General features: G+C 33.8%; 1 pseudogene; it reads right to left on the bottom strand.

Annotated features, from left to right (window-relative positions):
- Positions 1 to 2026: 2026 nt before the first annotated feature.
- On the bottom strand, positions 2027 to 2852 carry LOC129049984 (keratin, type II cytoskeletal 8-like; annotated as a pseudogene).
- Between the last annotated feature and the right edge of the window lie 19517 nt (positions 2853 to 22369).

Here is a 22369-nt window from a genome sequence, read left to right on the forward strand (position 1 = left end):
CAGTTGGGGTATCCTGTTTAGAGGGGGGGACTAACAGGTGCCAGCTGGGTTTCCTGGATCAAGTAGGGGAAACTCACTCATTTCCTGCATCAGGACTTACCTCAGTCCTGGATGAATAATATTGAAGATATATGCTTAAAATATTCCTAACACCAGGATTTGTGCATGTGTTTTCTTCCCCAAGAAAGCTATAAACAGTGAAAATTTTGCTGTAAGTTTCCGTGTGTCCTCTCTCCCTTCTCCCTCCCCCGAAACTAAAACGTATGTTAACTGCCCATTTTTCCGTGACCAGCAGACCTTATCTATACTCCCAATTCCAATTCCTTGTAAACATACTTTGTAAAGTCCTGTGAGATCCTGTCTCCTTTGCCATGCCGCTGCAAGGTCAAAAAGTAGATGAAACCTAAGTTGCAATTCTGGTTTTCCTCAAAATCTAAGACATGTCACAAAATAATTTGCTGCCTTTGTTCCTTGCTCTGGTAACATCTTCCCACTGCATGTATTTCCTGACTTAAAGAGTTTAAAAGGCAATCGTATAATCTAACTCTGGCTACCCATTCGGGACCCCTTCCAGGGTGAAAGCTTTGTACTTTCACTCTGCTCAATAAAGCCTACAGCTTTTTTTCTCTCTCTCTCAGTCTGTGTCTCTATCACTCCCTGGCGGCAGGAACCTTAGGCATTACAGTATTACTATCAAGTTGACCATAATTTATCACACTTTCGATGTTTAAACCAAATTTTGACAACTGTCCTCAAGAACTTCAGAATTTAATCACACATCATACTTACCAAAGAAACACAGGCCCTCAGATATAAATTCTGTCAACTTCAAATTCCAGAATTAGTAACTTTTAAAATTTTCTTTTGGTTCTTGCCTGAGAAGTGCCACTAGTTTTTGCCAGAAATGAGGTTTTCATGTGACCCAGGATTAAAACAACTCCCAAATTTTAGGGAAAAGGCTTAGTCTCTAAATCCTTCCTTATCTCTAGAATTGTTCACTCTGCCCCTCTCCTAGGTCTTCTGTCTCTGCATTGAAGCAAGAGTCCTCCCATGGCCACCAGATCCTAGCTTACCACCCATCTCTTCTTTATATAACCAAGATTCTTGAAAGGAAGTACACTTGCTTTTCTTTTGTTTATTAGATTGTTCTTGGCCACAACACTGCTTTAAAAGTGCCATTATGTTAATCACCTAAAATATTTCTATAAAGAATTATTTAATTAACAACATAAATGCATACTACTCTTTATTGATTTTACCTTATTTCTCAGATACCAACATAGTCTTGCTATATTCCAAGCACTTTAAAAGTTTTAACTCATGTAATCTTTTGATAAAGGGTGCAATCAACCCTATGAGGTATGTACTATTTCTGTTCCCCTTTACAAATGACAAAATAGTCACTGAGAGGATCCATAACTTTTCTAAGGCCACACAGCTAGCAAATGGCAGAACTAGAATTTGAACACTATCATCCACTTCTACAGCATTAGCATCTACTTTTAGCTACCTCTTAAACATTAGCATTTTATAATGTTTAATAATATTTTAAATGCAATCAATAGATAAATGTAAATATCTTCTTTATTCACCCTTTATCTCCCCAAAATAATAAACATTCTCCCAAATATGCCACCTTCCATTCTATGAATGTTTTATATTATTACTAATCATGCAAGTGTCCATAAAATATACTTTATATAAATACTATTATATTTTCTAAAATAGTTTGCAATCTATTTTTCCTTGCTTATTATCCAAGGATAAACTCTAATGCACATTATGACTCACATCTTTCTCCTACATTCATTTTCACTACTGTATTGTTTCTGTAGTACTAGAATATATTTTTCTGTTTTACTGTTTGTGTCATTCCTTTTTTTTTTTTTTTTTTTTCTGGCACAGGTAGCTGAGGTTTGTGTTGGGAAAAAAAAAATTGAATTGTTTTGTAGCTGGAGGCATGGGCAAGGGGGCTACCTCAGGCAGTAAACTCCCCTGCCAGTGGGCTGAGGGCTAGAGCTGAGCCTCAGGTGGGTCTCCTGTTCCCTGTGCTCCCCTGCACAGTGGCCTCCCTCAGGGGCTCTGGGGCAGCCGCAGGAGGGGTATGCTGAGAGGGTCTGCTATGGTTGTTCACTTGGGGCAGGACGTCAGAGGACTCGGACACTAGCTTCCCATCGCGGGTCTCCATCTTCACAACCACGGCCCTGGTGGAGCTGGTGCAGTTGAAGGAGCTGGAGCCCGAGCCAGAGCCAAAGCTGGAGCCCAGGCGTAGCTGAGGCCGGGAGTTTTGAGGTCCCCACAGGCTGAGCTCAGGGCATCTGCATAGTGCTAGTGGTCATGTTCTGCAATCCAGACTCCAGCAGGCTCTCCTCGCCCTCCAGCAGCTTCCTGTAGGTGGCGATCTCGACGTCCAGAGCCAGCTTGATGTTCATCAGCTCCTGGTACTCGCCCGCAGCTGCTGCTCCAAGTCCTGCTTGGCCTGCTGTAGGGCAGCCACCAGCTCGGACAGCTTGGCCTTGGCATCTTTAACAGCTAGCTCCCTGCGCTGCTCGGCAACTGTGATGGCGGCCTCCAGGGAAGCCCTCTGGCATTTGAGGCCCTCAGTCTCAGCCTGGAGCTGGCTGATGTTCCGATTCATCTTGGAGTTCTCAGTCTTTGTGAGCTGCAGGTCATCCCCGTGCTTCCCAGCCAGCGTCTGCAGCGCCTCATACTTGATCTGGTACATTTCCTTCAGCCTCAGCCCTGCTGCGCTTGGACAGCATCATTGCAGAGGTCAAGGCGCAGTCCGACGAGATTGCCAAGCGCAGCAGGGCTGAGGTGCGGCTGTTGTCCATGGATAGCACCACAGACATGTCCCAGATCTGGGATACGGTTAATTGCCACAGCACTATTTGCTAAAGAGTCTATAAAATGTCCCATATGTCTTTAAGCAGTTTTAAGTAGTTTATGCACTTCAATAACATAGATGCTATAGTTTTTTAAAATATATATAATTATTTGAAATTTATTTTCCATTTAGTTTTGTGAATTTTGAATTTAAAAAAATGTTCTTTAAGACCCCTCCTTAACGGTTGATAGATTTAGCAAGTAGCAATATAAGATGTTCAGATAAATTTAAATTTCACATAACAATACTTTTTCCCTGTAAGCATGTCCTAAATATTGCATGGGGCATGATTATAATAAAAAAGTAATTATTTATATGAAATTCAAATTTATCTGGAATCCCTGTACTTTATCTAGCAACTCTATGATGATTAAAACAAAAGTAGAGAACTAAAAATTTATTTTAGTACTTCCTATTGATAAAAAATAAAATTAGATGTTAATTATAGAAAGTTCACAAAGCTAAAAATTTAGAATAAATTTGAATGGTCAAACCTCAATACCTATTTTATTGTGAATTTGCAGCATTTACTGCTTAATTTTCATTGATCTTTTGAGACATCCTATATATGTTCAGTTCTCTGAATTTGTATTTCATTTCTGTTCTGCAAACCTTTGATCTTGCCTTTTACCAAATTCAATTTTTTTCTTCTTTTTTAACAATAAGTATATCTTGTCTATAATTGCCATGTGTTTGAAGCAAAGGGGATGCATAAAATGAATTCATCCACATGTATTAATCAAAATTCACTCATGAATAACTAATTGCCCAATCTAGTAACAATGTGACTCCTTATTTTCCTATTCTTTAGGAAGTATTTGACATTTCTGGCCAGGCGCAGTGGCTCATGCCTGTAATCCCAGCACTTTGGGAGGGCAAGGCAGGTGAATCACTGGAGATCAGGAGTTTGAGACCAGCCTAGTCAACATGGTGAAACCCCGTCTCTACTAAAAACACAAAAATGAGTCGGGTGTGGTGGCACACGCCTGTAATCCCAGCTGCTCAGGAGGCTGAGGCAGGAGAATCTCTTGAACTTGGGAAGTGAAGGTTGCAGTGAGTTGAGATGGCACCACTGCACTCCAGACCAGGTGACAGAGTGAGATTCTGTCTCAAAAAAAAAAAAAAAATATATATATATATATATATATATATACACACACATTTCTGACCATTCCTATTTTATAAGGCTATTTCTTTTGCTTTCTTCTGCCTTCCAGTAGCTTTCATTTCTCTAACCTTCTGCCCTTTTATTATGTTTATTATGTCCATTCAGATCTCCCACATCTATAATCTCAAGGATTTTGTCCCTAGCAGAGTTACTTATTTTTTAATATAATCCCCTTCTTCATAAATGAGCTCATTAGATTTGCAGCACAAATTAAGCATACACATTGGCAGCCCTTACTGTATTGTTCCAGTACAGCCCTTTCTCTACATTAGAAGTATGATTTGACACACATGTCTAACAGACTCTGAACAGCCTTTATTAGATTACACTTAATCTGTTATTAATGGAAGTGCTTATCTTACCCTACTTCTGTTTAAATATTTCATGTGTCCCGGTTTCTCTATCTTGATGGTGGATAACGACCACTCACCAGAATTGCCCAAGTCAAATATGTAAAAGGAAAGAGTGTCTTCTTGGTAACTGCTCTCAAATTGAGCACAATTTTTATTAATTCAACGTCCTAATTATTTTTCCAAACTATCTTTTTTTATTCCTTCTCTAATGTGTCTTATATGATTTTATTCCAAAATTCATCCTTTAAAAATTGCATTAATTACTGCAGTATTTCCTAACACAGCTCCTTGGCTTTAGTTTTACTTCCCAGAGAAGGGTACTTCTCTCTTTGCCAGGTTGAAGTTTTTTAATAAAATCGGATCATATACACCATCCTTTAACTGACTTTATGTGTGTCATGCAAAGCCATTCATAGTCTGGCACATGTCAACTTTTCCAAATACATCTACAACTTACCAAATGGATAGTGTTTGAAGCCTACTAAATTTTATATTCAACTATCAAACAATCTGGGGTCTCTGGTATTATTCAAACTATTTGTTTCCCCTGTCTACCAAGAACACTTCTGCTGTAGAATTATACTGCCCTGTTTCAATGAAATCAGATTTAGCCTGTGATTTCCTTTGAACACTGAAAAATATATAGATGTAATATACATCACTTTTCGGCAAAGCTATATGGAAGTTAATTCTTGAGTCTGCCATGTGTCTTTTTCCTCTACCACAAAGTTGTTCCATCTGTCTTGGTCCCTGAGCTGTAGCTGAGCCACAATGATAATAAATATTACTAAGAAATAAATTTTTGTTGTAACTTACTATAATGAGAAGATCGTTATTCAGCATAACAACCCAATTTGGTGCACTGATACATTGCTCATGTTCTCTCATGACTCTGCCCTAGAATGAACTGGATGTTTTGCTTAGAGGCTAGTTGTATGCTTGATATCTAATACTACTCATAATTGATATACCAAGTGAGGCATCATGTCTTCCAATCTGATTTGTGGTCTTTCCTGTATTATTATACTGACCTCTATTTTAGAATATATTATACTAGTTTATAAATTTCAATTATCTATATTCTCCTTTTAAGTTCCTTCAGAGCAAGATCTTTCCTGTTTACATATCAGTAATTATTGTTGTGATTAGCACAACATATATGAGGGACTTCAAAAAATTCATGAAAATGTTTATTATGAAAAACTATGCATGGTTTTCAAAAACAATTGGCACCAAAATAAATTCATACTAGCTTTTAAAAACAAGTCTGAACAAGATCTGGTTTGAGGCACTAAAAAGTATAAATCAATAGTTTGAAAAGAGCCCCTATCAAAGCAACATGAATTCTGCTAAAATTGAAACAAGAACAAACATCAAATTTATGGTGAAGCTTGGGTGAAAGAATGGTGAAATCATTGATGCTTTACAGAAAAGTTTATGGGGATAATTCCCTAAAGAAATCAGTACTTTAAAAATGGATAACCTGTTTCAGGAAGGGACAAAACCCCGTTGAAGATGAAGCCCACAGAGGCAGACCATCCACAACAACTTTGGAGGAAAAAAAAACTTGTTCTCAAAATCTTGTATAATCAATATATATTAGTTTAAATAATAAAGGTATCAACTAGCAGTATAAAGATAGAATTATTTTCACATATATTTACATCTCTTGAGGTTAAGAGATTGAGACCAGATTTTCTGGGAATATAGGCAAATAAACAGAGAATCAGAGACTTGAATCTTAATATATTTCCAAATCTTGATTTTTTTTTCTCCTAATACTCCAAGGTTGATATTTGGGTCAGCAGTCAGTGAAAAATTCTTATCTGTAAATAACAATTTACAGATTGTTATTGAAGAGTTATTATTGTTATTGAATTGTTAATAGAAATAGTGAATAATTAACAATCCTTATCTGTAAATACTTACTCTTGGAGTAAGTAACTCACTGAGGAGTGTGCCAGAAAATGTGGTTGTTTTCCTTATTTGCCAAAATGTAAAAATATAGAGAAGATCCTGTGATCCTAAAATATTCACAAAACAGCCCTTCGTGATGAGCTTCAACTCAATACAGAAGGGAATTATCAGCAATAAAAGCAAGGAGCAATTATCTCCATAATTTTGTGAATGCCATCTAATTTGCATCTGTAATGGACAGCAAATGAAATTATGCTCAATGTAGTTCCTGAAACTTTGTTTCCCATCCTGTATGTCATTCAGTAAATGGGAATTGCATTCATCCTGCCTAATTTTATTTGAATTATTCTACTTCATATGTCAAAATCAGTTTTTAAGACCTATAATTTTTAACTTTAAGCCATGACATACACACAGTTTCTTACTTTTCTATTCTCACTGACATTGCCTTAAAGCAAGTCCTGTACTTTTCATCCTCGATGAATGAAATCATCTTTAAAATTATTTCTTAACTTCCAAGTTATCCACTTATTTTCAACAAATTATGTTCTGCAAATGTCAGTTTCACATTGTCTCACAAACTTTATCATTTGCTATAATTGACTGAAAACAAATTCTTATGCTTTCTTTGTGTGGGTAAAATGGATAATTCTTCTGGAGGTAAATCTAGAGAGATTGGATAAACCTGGTATACTTGCCAAATGATTTAAGATCCCAATCCCATCTCAAATTACTCGAAGTTGATGGAATAATATATTAATAGGTATGAAGGTGCTATAATGTGACAGAGAGAAGTGATAAGTTTGAGTAAGAGAGCATAGGGTTCTGGTTCCTGACAATAAGGTAGACCAGCATAGACTTCAGCTTTTCTTCCAAAAAATAAATCCAGGGGCCAGGCGTGGTGCATCATGCTTGTAATCCTAGCACTTTGAGAGGCCAAGGTGGGCAGATTGCCTGAGCTCAGGAGTTCGAGACCAGTCTGGGCAACACAGTGAAACCCTGTCTCTACTAAAATACAAAAGACGGGTGTGGCGGAATACACCTGTTGTTCCAGCTATTTGGGAGGCTGAGGCAGGAGAATTGCTTGAACCCGGGAGGTGGAGCTTGCAGTGAGTCAAGATCACACCACTGCACTCCAGCCTGGTTGACAGAACGAGACTCTGTCTCTACAAAAAGAAACAAACAAACAAACAAACAAACCCAAGAAAACCTACAGAATTAAAATGGAGAATTGGAACTGTATTTAAAGTGAAATAAAGTGAGAAACATCATTGTCTATGCTGTCATCACACACACACACACACACACACACACACACACACCAGGCATTATCGGTTCAGAATGTAGTTCAGAATGTGCAGTGTTTGCAGGTATATGAGTGTGCCACATCCTTGCTGGGTGAGATATTGATAAAAGAAGGTTATGGATAACCAGTTATTTTAGACATTTACTTTTTAACCCCTCTTTCTCTAAATGTCGAGTATAGAATAAAAATTAAATAAAATGTCTCCTCCCTCGCTAGAGAGTTTCTGAATGAAGTAGCATCAAATTGGGTTAGCTGGCAGTGCCTTTGTGCTCCCTGACACTCTATTTGAAGTCTACTCTTATCCTTTTTTTAAGCTCACATTGACAAACTCAGCTTGAGGCCTGTACTTTTGCCTTACATCTGTACACATAACTAGACAGGAATGCTCATATTCCAAGGTGAATGTACACACATAACCAAAATAATTACACATCTGAGAAAAGGAACCACCATTATAGAAAGTGACAATAATAAACACCATTCACCTCATGAAGCAGAACTTCAGAAATGGATACAATTTTTCTGAAATGCCATAGGACAAATAGTAATTATAAAATAAACACTAAGAAATAGAAAATATAAAGTTAAAAATGACAGAGAATGAATAAAAAATCTTTGGAAAGAGAAAACATGCATATAAATAAATAGTTAATAAATAATGAACATAAACCTGTAAATAAAAACTAACACCATTCAAATTCAAGGGTCTCAAAGGATGCCACCTGGGTTATATAATCAAAATTATACACCTAGGTTAAATTTAATAAGATAAAAAAGAAAGGCACCTGAAAACTTCAGAGAGAAAAAAATCTACAAATAAAAATAAAATTCATGTTAGCTTTTTCAATAGCAGCATGGGATTTAATAATATATTGTAGTTATATTTTTATAGAAATGTGATAAAAGAAATCTGAACCTAGAATTATACCTTTATTCAAAACCCTATTTAATTTTCAGGGCAATAAAAGTGTTCTGAGGCACACAGGAACTCAAAAGCATGTTATGTTAGCTAGGCTTCTCTAGAGGGACAGAACTGATAGGATAGATGTATATATGAAGGGGAGTTTATTAAGGAGCATTGATTCACATGATCACAAGGTGAAGTCCCACAATAGGCCATCTGCAAGCTGAGGAGCCAGTCTGAGACCCAAACCCTCAAAAGTAGGGAAGCTGAAAGTGCAGCCTTCAGTCTGTGGCCAAAGGCCCCAGAGTCCCTAACAAATCACTGGCATAAGTCCATAGTCCAAAAGCTGAAGAACTTGGAGTCTGATGTTCAAGGGCAGGAAGCATCCAGCACAGGAGAAAGGTGAAGGCTGGAAGACACAAGTCTGCTTTTTACAACTTCTTGTGCCTGCTTTTTTCTAGCTGTGCTGGCAGCTGATTAGATGGTGCCCACCCAGATTGAGGGTGGATCTGCCTCTCCCAGTCCACTGACTCAAATGTTAATCTCCTTTGGCAACACCCTCACAGACACACACAGAAACAATGCTTTGTATCCTTCAATCCAATCAAGTTGACACTCAATATTAACCATCACACTTTGTCAAATGAAGGCAAATTTTTAAAACATTCCTTCAGAAAGTACTTGAGAAATAAATTCAAAATAATGTTAAAAAATATGGAAGAAATGATAATCAAATAATTTAGTAACTTAATCATGAATTGCCAAATAAAATTAGAGGCATAAAAACAAAATTTCTAGACAATATCAACATGGGAATATGTGAGAAAGTATATGAGAGACTGCTAATTAATTGCTTTTAAAAATAACAGTTTTATTAAGATACAATTGATGTATCAGAGAATTCACCTTTTAAGAAGACACAGTTAATTATTTTTACTATATTCACAAAGTTGTATATTCATCACCACAATCACTTTTACATTTTAATCATTCCCAAAAGGACACTTGTACCCATTAGCAGTAATTCTGTATTTTCCTCCAAACACCTGTTAAATTAAATTTAATTTGGCCCAAACAAGCCTCTATACTTGGGTGAAAAATTTGGCCCAAAGCAGTTGCATATAGTGAACTGCCACCTAGCTTAATGTGCAAGCAACTTGTAATCCATCTAAGAGTGTACCCTCATACACAGGCAACTGAGTCTCAGCCAGTCTTAGTAGCTAAACTCTCAGCCAATCCCAGGCTGAAGGCTGCCAAATTATGCCCATATAAGGCAAATATGGAACTTTCTGGTTACAATCAGTAATCTCTGTAGGGCATTTTCTGCTTGTTTTTATTTTTATAATACAGCTCACAATTCTTTTTTGTAGAATTTGACTAGTAGATTCTGTCTTATGCTGTTTTTACATTGCTATAAAGAAATATTTGAGACTGGATCATTTAAAAGAAAAAGAGTAATTGGCTCACAGTTCTGCAAGCTGTACAGGAGGAACAGCGATCACGGCTGAAGGCAAAGAAGGAGCAGGCACATCACATGGTAAAATCATGAGCGAGCAAGAGAGAGCGAGAAAGAAAGAGAGAGAAAGAAAGAGAGAGAGACAGACAGAGGAGGAGAGAGAGAGAGACAGAGAGAGACACAGAAAGAGAATGCAAGAGTTGGGGGAGAGTTGCTACACACTTTTAAATGACCAGATCTTGTGTGAACTCAGAGCAAGACTTATCATTAGGGGAATGGTCCAAGTCATTCAAGAGAAATCCACCCCCATGATCCAAACACCTCCCACCAGGCCCCATCTCAAACACTGGGGATTACAATTCAACATGAGATTGAGGTGGGACATCCAAACCATATCAGATTCCAAAATTCACAGGGAATAGCAAGAGATCCATAATTGCCAAAATAATCTTGAAAAAAGATGGTTCAGAATGCTGCCCAGTTCTCAATCTGTTTATTGCTCAAGTACAGTTCATTAAATTTAACTGTTAATATGTTTTCTTTAACATCCTCAACTATAGGCAACCACAAATCTTTTTTATTTCTCTATGGATTTGGCTACTCTGAAATTTAAAAAAAATAAAATCATACAATTTGGGTTCTGATGACTGGCATCTTTCGTGTATCATGATATTTGCAAGGTTCATTCACATAAAGGAAAGGTGTAAAACTAATTCTATCCACAGATGACATGATCTTATATAAATAGAAAATTTCAAGAAAGTTTAGTAATAAATAATTAGGACTAATAAATTAATTCAGAAAGAAAAATCAGGAAATGAAATCAATATATACAAATCAAGTTTGTATACACTTGAAGGATCTGGAAATAAATGTATTCTTTTTATAGTAGCATCAAAAATAATAAAATACTGGGGAATACATTTTTAAAAAAGAAATACAAAACTTTACTATGAGAATTAGAAGAGATTGTTGAAGAAAATGAAAGAAAACCTAAATAAAGGAAAAACACCCCATGATCATAGGTCAGAAGATTCAATATTGTTCAAGTGTTAACACTCTCCAAATTTATCTTCAGTTTTAATGCAATACCAACTATAATAGCAGCTGACTTTGTTGTAAAATTTGACTAGTAGAATATAAAATCTCTATGGAATAGCAAGGCATCCAGAATTGTCAAAATAATCTTGAAAACAAAGTTGAAGGACTCACACTTCTTGACTTCAAAACTGACTACAAAATGATGGTAACCAAGACAATGTAGTACTGCCACAAGTATGGACAATATAGATCAATGGTATAGAATTGGGATTCCAGAAATAAAACCATGTGTTTATGATCAACTAATTTACAACAAGAGAATCAAAACCCATCCAATGGGAAATTAATAGTCTTCCAATAAATGTTGCTAGGACAACTGAATACCCACATATAAAAAAAAATTAACCTCTGTATTGTATGTTATACAAATATTAACTAAAAATTGATTAAATATCTAAATGTATAAGTTGAAAGTATAAAACTCTGTGAAGAAAATATAGGCATAAGCCTTCATGACATTGATTTCTTAGAAAATATGATTTCTTAGCTATGACACCCAAAGCTCAAGCAACAAAAACAAAAATAGAAATAGATAAATTGACATAATCCATGAGACCCAAAACTTTTGTTCTAGAAAAGACATCATTGAAGAGTGAAAAGACAACCCAAAATATTGGAGAACATTTTTGTAAATCATATATCTGATAAGGGACTTGTATCTAGGATTTATACAAGGAATTGTTACCACTTTATAATATAGAGACAAACAGCACAATTTTAATAATGGACATTAGAGTTGAATAGACATGTCTCCAAAGAAGATATGAAAATGGCCAATAAGCACATGAAAAGATTTTCAAAATCCTTACCTATTAGAAAATTCCAAATCAAAACCATAATAAAATACTACTTCATACCACTAGGATGGCTATAATAAAAAATTCTAATAGTAATAATAACTTTGGTGAAGATACGGAGGAACTGGGACCCTTGTATTATGTTGAATGTGAAATGGTGCATCTGCTGTGGAAAAAAGTCTAAAGTGATCCTCAGAAAGTTAAACATAGATTTACCAAATAACCTAGCAATTCCACTCCTAGGTATATATGCAAGTATATATGAAATGGAAACATTTGCAACAAAAAAACTTGTTAATAAATGTTAACAGCAGCATTGTTTATAATAGCCAAAAAGTGTAAACAACTGAAGTTTCTGCCAACTGATAAAGGACCAAATAGAATGTGGCATATCTATATAATAGAATGTCATTCAGCAATAAAGGGATTAAAGTATTGATATATTGTATTTTATCCCTGAATTTCTCTGGCTGGAACCACCAATATGATGTTAATAGAACTCATAAAAGTGGAATTTTTTTCTTGTTCTTGATCTTAGGGGAAAAGTATTCAGTTCTTCACCACTAAGTATAATGTTGGCTGTGGGTTTTCATACATGTACCTGTACTTTACCAGATTGAAAAAGTTCCCTTCTATTTCTAGTTTTTAAGTGTTTATCATAGAGTGGTGTTAAATTTTATAAAAAATTGCATGTGTTGAGATGACTCTGTTTTTTGTTCTTTGTGATATGGTCTGGTATATTAAATTTATTGATCTTCACATAATCAACAAACTGCATTTCTGTGATAAATCCCACTAGGTCGTAGCTTACAACCTTTTCTTTTCTTTTTTTTTTTTTTTTACATATTGCCAGATTAAGGTAGCTAAAATTTTGTTGAGAATATATGTGTCTCTATTTATAAAATAAATTGATCTGTAGTTTTCTTTTCTTGTGATGTTTTTCTCTGTTAGCAATTGCATTTTAAGATATATTTATTTCTAGATAGAAAGATATATAGACTGATCAATAAACAGACACAAACACGTATACATGCATACTACCTTTTAATTTATATGTGTATAAGTATATAATTTTCAAGAAATCAGTAAAGGCTAATATAAGTATGAATTTTAAATAAAGAGGCAACTGTAATAAAAATGGAAATTGATTTTAAACTGGGATCAAATAAAACTGCTCTATCCAATGGAAAGCAGAAAAAAATGGATAATTTTGAAAACTACAGGTTATATATAGTAAGTGAGAAAAGTGAAGAATAATATCAGCAGTAAATCTGACTTAAACAGTATCGCATTAGGTGAGTTAAATCTACCATTGTAAAAACTATACTATACTTTCAAATGCATAGAACAACCAAATATAATAATACCCAGTCGATACCAAAATACATATAAATGCACAAATAAAAGAATAGGCAAAGTTATATGAATTTTAAAAAGCAAAATAAAGCTACAGAGGCAATTTCATATCTGACAAAATTAAATTTAAGACACAAATAGGGAAATATATATTGTAAAAAGTAATAATAGGGAAGAAGATAAAACCATCAACAAAATATGTCCACATAACACTAAAATCTTGCATTATGTTGTATAATAATTGATAAAACTATAAAAAAGACAAAAAATAGCTTGATATCTTTCGTACTACTGCCTCACAAACTAAGAACTGACAGATATAGAATTAAGATATAAATATTTAAATGCTACCAATAATATAATAAACACAAAGCCTATGAAAATGAACATATTCCTAGAAAAGTATAAAATACCATAATTAACTAAAATAAAACTTGGAAGCTTGAATATGACTGCAAGTGTTTTATTTTATTTTTATTTTTATTATTTTTTGAGACAGAGTGTCACTCTATTACCCACGCTGGAGTGCAGTGGCACAGTCTCAGCTCACTGCAACCTCTGCCTCCCGGGCTCAAGCAATCCTCCTTTCTCAGCCTCCTAAGTACCTGGGACCACAGGTGCGTAACACCCTACCCGGCTAATTTTTTTGTATGATTTCTAGAGTCAGGGTTTTGCCATGCCATCCAGGCTGGTCTCGAACTCCTGAACTCAAGGAATCCACCAGCCTCGACCTCCCAAAGTGCTGGGATTAAAGGCATGAGCCACCACGACCAGCCTGAATATAAGTATTTTAAAATGTAGCCACACCATATAACCTAGCAATTCCACTTCTAGTTATATATGCAAATCAATGTCCCAAAGAGATCTCAGTCCTCTCATATTCATTTCAGCATTATTCATGACAGGCAAGACATGGAAACAATCAAAATGTCCTGTGGATGAATGAATTGATTTTTTAAAATATTTTTATGTATAAGGAATGTGTGTGTGTGTATATGTATACATAAAACATTTCATATATATATGTATATAGGAAATCCTGACATTTGTGACAACATTGATGAACCTTGAGGGCATTATGCTAAGTGAAATAAGACAGAGAAAGACAAATACTGCTGCACGTATTTGTGAAACATGTGCATCTCGCTTGTAGGTGGAATCTAAAGAAGTCAAACTCACAAAGCAGAATGATGGCTGCCAAGGAGTAGGGAGCGGGAATATGGGGAGATATTGTTCAAAGTTTACAAACTTTCAATTATCAGATATCTAAGTTCTGAGGATCTCATGTACAGCATGGTGACTACAGTTAGCAATACTGTTTTGTATATTTGGCCTTTACTAAGATAGTGGATATGAATTGTCCTTTCCCCTCACCCAAAAAAATGTAACTAGGTGAGGTGATGAACGTATTAATTAACTTGGTTGTGCTAATCATGCCACAATGTATTTGCATATCATGGCATTATCATACACCTTAAATATGTACAATTGTATTTGTCAATTATACCTCAAAAAAGCTAGAGGAAAAACCAATACAGAAAAAAATAATAAGAATAAAAACAGGAGAGACAGACATTGTTCCTTGACTCTTGCTTCTGGCTGATTAAAATAAAAATTCTCATATCTGAAAGATTAGCACAAGACCTCAGGGCAGACTCTTGCTACAGTGCTGGCTAGCCCATTTGGAGAAAAAAAATGCTTTTTTGTTTGTTTGTTTGTTTGTTTGTTTTGGTATGCTGAGGATTCTCCTGACTTTCTTACCAGCTCAGCAATACATTTGAATATTTTTAATTCAACATTGTAAAGTTATTTTGTACCAGAAGATTGTTTTTAGGCTATCGAATTATCCATATAACAAGAAATCGAAAATGTCTCACACATTTTCCATTACATCAAAAAGTCATAAAATAAAAAGTTATTCAGGAACTTCCTTTTCAACAACCACATATGTCTTTGTTAAAATCAGAAAAAAAAAAAAAAAAAAAAGAAACCTATCCTAAGACTCAGCTCTGACATTCAACATTTCTTGAAAATCCACAAGTTACAAGACTGATTTTTAGGAATTAAATAGAATAAGCAGAGAATATAGTTTAATTTCTCAAGTAATTTATGGTTTAGGAATAGTAATAGAACTAACACCTAAATTTAATTAGTCTTCCTTATTAGGGAAGAGATGTTTTACGTGACACTTACTGTTTCTTTTAAAGTGACTTAAAATGCAATCAATCTTTCGACTTTTTCTCAGTATCATGTAAATCTTTCATTATCTTTCATGATAACTATATCTATTTCTATAATTTTACATGAAAAGAGACATCTTGTTTTATTTTCAGTTGTTGTAGTATTACCCAACAAGGTGCAGAGAAGTTAAATTATCCAGTGAAAGTAATTGAAAACTAGATTCAAATATGAATTCAAGTGTTCACTCAACTTGACTGTTGACATAACAACTCAAGTGATCACAAAACCCATGCTCTGGTGCTTTTGCTGTTATACATATGTAACAATTAATAACATGCCCCAGAAAGATCCAAGTGTAACACTTATATGGTAAGGTATATTGCCTAAACATTAAGCAATCTCTGGGATGTTTCTTCTCTTTTATTTTTTAATTTTTAAAGACGGGGTTGTGCTATATTGCCCAGGCTGGAGAGCTCTTTTATTTTTATTTTGACATATTTATATATCTTAAGTAAAGAACGGTATTTGGTATTTGGTTATAAAAAACAAACAAAAACCTTTCCAATTATACTCATTATGACCAAAGCAATGGTCAAGACTTGGTAACTCTCAGCCTTTGGCAGAAGGATGCATTGTCTCAAATGATCCTTGAACTTAATTTTATAACTTAATAACAAGTTAAATCCTAAACACATCAAATAATAAAAAATCATATACACACATATGCTTAGAATAATTGTCATTGAGAAGCAATATAAACTTTATAACACCTCCATAAATAATTGTTCTCAAATGAATACCCACGGCATATTATATTTGAATATCTAGAGTTGAATATTAGCTAAGTAATGACTTTAGGCAAGACACACACGTGTGTAGATACACACACAGCAGGAGTGACAGTGCTTACATTCACAAGGAAGCTATAACTAAATGCATATAAAATATCTAATATTTTATACATTATATGATCACATCCAGCAACAATATTTTCTGCCTTCAAGTAAAGTTTAAAAATAAAAAAAACAAGATTTTTTTAGCTGTGTTTTATAGTATTCTTTGACTTGTGTGTGAAGTAAAGCAGTGGATGTATTAGCCTTTCTCTAGAGTTTATCTGATTTTATATAAATTAAGTGTATTTTCTTTCTTTTCTGGACATCCTATATTTGCAACCTCAACAAACATGTGTAAGGTATGTCACTTTCAGAAAATGTAAGCATCACATTGATATGCATAACTTATATATTTTACAGTATTTTAATAGCTACAGCTCAGAGATAATACTTTAAATTCTATGTCTTTTAAAATGGCACCATTTCTAACAATTATTTACACCTGTATTTCTTCAAGTGTTTTCGGGATTCATTGAGAGTTGGTTATGCTGTGCCAAACTTAAAATTGTAGTTCACTGCATGACTAAGTAGTTTTTTGTAAAATAAAACAAATAATTGCATTAAATATAAAAATTAAAAGATAAATTTGATAGTAGAATTTCTTCAAAAATAATATAGAAAGATTTAAAATATTATTACTCGATTAGTATTCCATAACAATTTTGATCACATGCAATACATATTTAAAAAATTAAAGAAATTAATATGCTAGCCATTTAGTAAATATATGTTATTTCTAAAATAGTATGTTACATAAAATAGAATTAAACAGTTAATGAGATAGTAATATACTGAAGTAATTTTAAAATAACTAAACATAGGTAAGCAGTTTGGAATATCAAATAACTTAAAGTATTGGGTTTCATAGGAATATAGGGCATGCTATTTTAATCCTATGAGAAAATCATCCTATTTGCTTTCATTTTAGTGCCCTCTTATGGACTTCTAATTCTGTATCCTGATTCAAGCCTACATAGGTCTTTATATTTCGAAGTGATTTGAAATAGTACACATTTCTTTTTTTTTTTTTTTTTTTTTTTTTTTTCTCGCTCTGTCTCCTCAGGCTGGAGTGCAGTGGCGCTCTCTCTGCTCACTGCAAGCTCCGCCTCCTGGGTTCACGCCATTCTCCTGCCTCAGCCTCCCGAGTAGCTGGGACTACAGGCGCCCACCACCACGCCCGGCTAGTTTTTTGTATTTTTAGTAGAGATGGGGTTTCACCATGTAGCCAGGATGGTCTCCATCTCCCGACCTCGTGATCCGCCCGTCTCGGCCTCCCAAAGTGCTGAGATTACAGGCGTCAGCCACCGCGCCCAGCCTGAAATAGTAAACATTTCTCAAATGTGAAAGATAGAACATATTTTTATACTTAGCTAATATTCATACTTAGCTTTATGTGTTATAATGGTTGACTAATTAATTTGGATTTTTTCAAGTATTGTGAAATTACCTATTGTATTATAACTTAGAAATAAGTCAATTTAAGATTTATTATATAAACTAAATTATAGCAAATGTAAGTTATAATACCAATATAATGATAATGCAATATAACATCATCTCCAGCATATTTTTTAAGGAATGTGGAATTCCTCATATAATGTAATGGTTGATGGCTGTCTGAAGAATAGGAGGCTCTCTGTAGTACTGAAATATTCCATTTTCTTTCAGGCACTTGCTATAAATGTGCATGACAACTGCTTTCATGCAGGTAAACAATAGAATAACATTTTAATCCTCATTCTAAAAGAAGGATTGGTCACAGAGAAAAGTGACTTCAATTATTTTCTAAAAAATAAAAGGTGAAGGAAATTGTACTACTTATAAAGTGGTCATTGCTTACATAGTGACATTTCATCCAACATACATCATTCTAAAAAATAAAATAAAATAATTGACAAGTTCTTATGCTCCACATATCCTTGGAGTCCTCTCAATTCTAAAGGGATGAATGTTGCTATTGATTTTTTGGTAGAAGAGTAATTGCATATCCTTTAGTCCTTAGTCATTATAGATTACAATAGAATATGGGGAATGACAACTAGATGCCTTATTTTCAATATATTTTTCTCTTTTAAATGGAAGTCTTTTGGAATCATTGCTAGTATAATATAGAGCCTGGGAAAACTAAAATAACAAATCAGAAAATAACCAATATGCATCTAAGTCCAAAATATACCTCTCCTGATACTTTCACACACATGTAAAACTAAAAAGGCAGTATTGATAAATAACACTATGTTTCTGAGGAAGTGACATTCACATAGCAGTATTAGATTTATGTAGAACTACATTTTTTTTCCTTTTTTTGCTGTACCACACAATTACTGTTTTTCTCTTTCCTTCTATTTGAGATAAAGCTAATAGTAAGGTGAAATGTTTATAGATGATGTCATAGTTTCCTCTTAAGTTTATTTAAAACCCACAATGTTGAATACTCTAATATTAAGTACCCTGCAATTTGAACTTCAAACAATTCAACTAAAATTGAGTTTCACAGATTTAAACTTTTTTTAAAATCTCATATTATGCAGTATCCTAATTATTTATTTGAATATATTAAATGACTTGCTTTTATATACAATTAGCTTTGGATGCAGTTAAGGAATACTATTTCTATACTATGAATAAATAATGACTGAAAATTTAAAATCCATATTAGATAAAGTAAAAAGTTTATCTTCTCTCTCTAAACTGCATCTTGTCAAATCCATCTTCTATTGAAATACTCAAAGTAAGTTCTTCTATCACTAAGGACCCATATTAATTATTTTTATTTTTATTATGTCAGGTTAAATGATGTTCACAAAATTATGGAGATAACCCATCCCTTAGTTTTATCAGGTTTCCTTGTTATTACTTATACATTTTATCACACAACTAAGACTGTATGCTCTTTGACATCAGACTCAGTTCTAATTACTATTTATATTTCCTAGAGTATGTACCCCATTCCAGTAGATACTTGCTGATAAGAGGAATAAATTCTTTAAAAAATAGATAGGAAGAATGAAAGGAAACTGATTGTTACTAAAACTTTTTAGGCCAGAAATTTCATGAGAAGAAAGCATATGGGTTTCTCTTTGAATGAGTTAAACTATTGAGAATAGTGAGCTAGAGAGAAGAGGCTTCAGTATGGCCCCTGTGACGGAGGTCAGTATCAACAGGCTAAGAATAAGGACAAGGAGTAGAGCTCACTCATTATTTTCTCTAACAATAATTAGAGAAGTAATTATTCTTCAGTGTTTATCATAATACACTAAGGACCCCAAGAAATTGTTCCTTTCCTAATTATTTAACAGAAGAAATGATACCATAACTTAATCAAAATTATATTAATCCCATAATTTTTAAAGAAAAATATTTATTCAGTGTTATCATGTATTTTCCATAGAAATGTTAAAGAAAAGTAATAGAGGATATATATAGTATGTTGACAGTAGTGGGGAATAAAAAGTATGAGAGCTATGCAAAATGTTATTAACAATGATATTAACATAATTTTTCCTTTATTTGAATTTAAACTACTAACAGTATAAAAATAGAGTCAACAAAAAGGTAGTTTTTAATAGACATATATTTATAAGGGAATTTTTAAATCTACCCCCTCAAACATTTATTCTTTGTGTTATAAACAATTCAATTATACTCTTTTAGTCATTTAAAAATGTACAATTAAATTGTTATAGACTATAGTCCCTCTGTTGTGCTACAAAATAGTAGATGTTATTCATACTTTCAATTCTTTTTTTTTTTTTTTGTTAACCATCTCCACCTCCTCCCTTCCCTCCCACTGCCCTTCCCTGCCTCTGGTAACCATCCATCTATTCTCTGTCTCCGTGAGTTCAACTGTGTTGATATTTAGGTACCACAAATAAGTCAGAACACACGATGATAAGCCAGGAATAAAGGCATTTTTACAAACTTAATTGAATATACATTCTAAAACATCCCCATCTTCATTATTAATTTAGAAATGAGGCCAATAACACTCATAAAAGACTATATTTCAAATGATAAGGAATAGAGAAAATATTCTGAAAACATTATTATACATAAGTGATAGATTGTGTTGACTTGATTGATTTATTCCATTTTGGATTATACATATCTATATTTTTAGATAATAAACAATTGAATATTTACTCCTTTATATATTGTTCACTTTGTGTGCTTCCATCTCTACCAAGTAGCTTTCCATATTTGTGAGATAATTATATTATTCAGTATTATAATGATAATTACTATAAGAATTAATAGTATCAATGTTAGAAAAAAGGAATCAAATAGAAAAGTAAAACCAATACATACAAGGTAATCTACTTGTAAATTTAAAATATTGGTTAAATAAATCATTTTCCAGAGGAGTTAAATTTTCAGGATCATTAATTTATCAAAATTGTATTGTAGTTCAATAATCTAATAACAGTTACCCAAGTCAGTTTTAATATTTTACAGAAATAACCAAGAAAATCTGCTAAAAATTTTGCTAAATACTAAAATTTCAAAATTAATATGAGCTAAAACAATTTTTTAATGGAAAATGTACATGTTACTTTCAGCTCTCAGAGAGCTTAGTTTGAGACCTGTCTAGTGGCAATGATGTGGAAGCAATAGAATGTCATACAAATTAGCAGGCAGAATCTAGTGGGAGTAATAAATTATAGAGATAAAATAATTAAAAAGTTTGATTTTCAAGAATGATGACATTTACAGTCCTTGAGTATGCATATATTTGATGCTTTTACTAAAATGTTAAGTATTAATTTTAAAAGCTTATGTCTGTAAGTGGTATTGTACTGACAAATAAGTCATGCCTTTCAATAATGAAGAGATCACTTTATCCAATATGAAAAGAAGTCATGATAAAGAGCACTAGGGCTGGGCGTGGTGGCTCACGCCTGTAAACCCAGCACTTTGGGAGGCCGAGGCGGGCAGATCACGAGGTCAGGAGATCAGGACCATCCTGGCTAACATGGTGAAACCCCGTCTGTACTAAAAATACAAAAAATTAGCCGGGCGTGGTGGCGGGCGCCTGTAGTCCCAGCTGCTTGGGAGGCTGAGGTGGGAGAATAGCGTGATTCTGGCAGGCGGAGCTAGCAGTGAGCCGAGATCGCGCCACTGCACTCCAGCCTGGGCGAAAGAGTGAGACTCCGTCTCAAAAAAAAAAAAAGAGCATTGGACACGTTTCATGTTCATAGGCATGAGATCCATGCTGGAATCTCATCACTATCTTATAGAAGTTTTCAATACGTGTCAAGACTTTATTGTAATATTTTGCAATATTTTATTCTTGATTTAACTATTGTAAATACCAATGCCAAAACTGCAGAAAGCACCCATTTCAAGGAAAAAAAAACTCAAATGACTGATTAAGTTTACCAGATGCCCAATGCTCAGTACTTTTCATGCCAGTAACACCTTTGGGGGCTTTCCAAAGTTTTAGAATTGAATACACATAGAAGGGAACCACAGCTACCTCTTCGGCAGTAGTCGGTGTATAGAATTTACATTGCTGGAAAACTGTGCTATAGTATTCTGAATATACTCAGGAATATTAATTCTGATGCTTGAGAAATTAACCTTATTTCAAAAACACTACAATTAATTGACGAATAAAGTAATAATATCTTTTATATGGAAAAGCAAACCTCTATTCCTCCCAAGCAATTATCTATCTTATATACCTGAAATTACTGTTTACAAAACTTCCATTTACACTGCTTTTTTCATTTAAATTATTTGACAAGATAATCCATATTCATGGTGAGAACTGTCAAAAAAGTGCAGAAAAATGAATAATTAACACAGAAAAACCAACTCTCATCAAATAATTTATTTATAGATTAATAAATATCACTTGATAATGATAATTTTTCAGCCATTCCTGGAGTCCTTTAGATATGTGTTACCACAGAAAAAATTATAGCTTTTATCTTTATAACTTAGCACATAAAATAGTTTTTTGGCGTTAAAATGTAATTATAAAACTTCCATTTTCAGCTCCAACATGTACAAATATTGGATCTTGTCATTCTAATCATCACACAAAA

This window comes from Pongo abelii, chromosome 15, assembly GCF_028885655.2.
Source record: "Pongo abelii isolate AG06213 chromosome 15, NHGRI_mPonAbe1-v2.0_pri, whole genome shotgun sequence".
Classification (NCBI taxonomy): domain Eukaryota; kingdom Metazoa; phylum Chordata; class Mammalia; order Primates; family Hominidae; genus Pongo; species Pongo abelii.